The sequence below is a fragment of the Buceros rhinoceros genome, unplaced genomic scaffold (assembly GCF_000710305.1).
Source record: "Buceros rhinoceros silvestris isolate BGI_N320 unplaced genomic scaffold, ASM71030v1 scaffold20236, whole genome shotgun sequence".
Classification (NCBI taxonomy): domain Eukaryota; kingdom Metazoa; phylum Chordata; class Aves; order Bucerotiformes; family Bucerotidae; genus Buceros; species Buceros rhinoceros.
In genome coordinates, this window is record NW_010417164.1 from 6,785 (window position 1) to 7,087 (window position 303).

The following is a 303-nucleotide window of genomic DNA, read 5'->3' on the forward strand; positions in this document are numbered from 1 at the left end:
ACCACGGGCTACCTCTGTCTCTCACTGTCTTTGCCCCTGTGACCAGGACAGCTCAGCCAGGGCAGTCCTGGAGCCCTGGGGACAGAGATGGGATGGTTGGAGGTGGATGGCAGGAGGAGTCTGGAAGATGCTAAGTGGTCCGAAACTGTGTTGTCTGCTTCAAAGACTCACAGGCGGAGCTGCCCAGGGCAGAGAGGGCTTGAGGGTTCATGCTGGCTTAGTTGGTGTTGCAGGAAAGTGGAACCATAGGTGCCCAGGCAGGAGGTGCTGCCATGGGGAATTGCACTTGTCTTCATCCCCAGG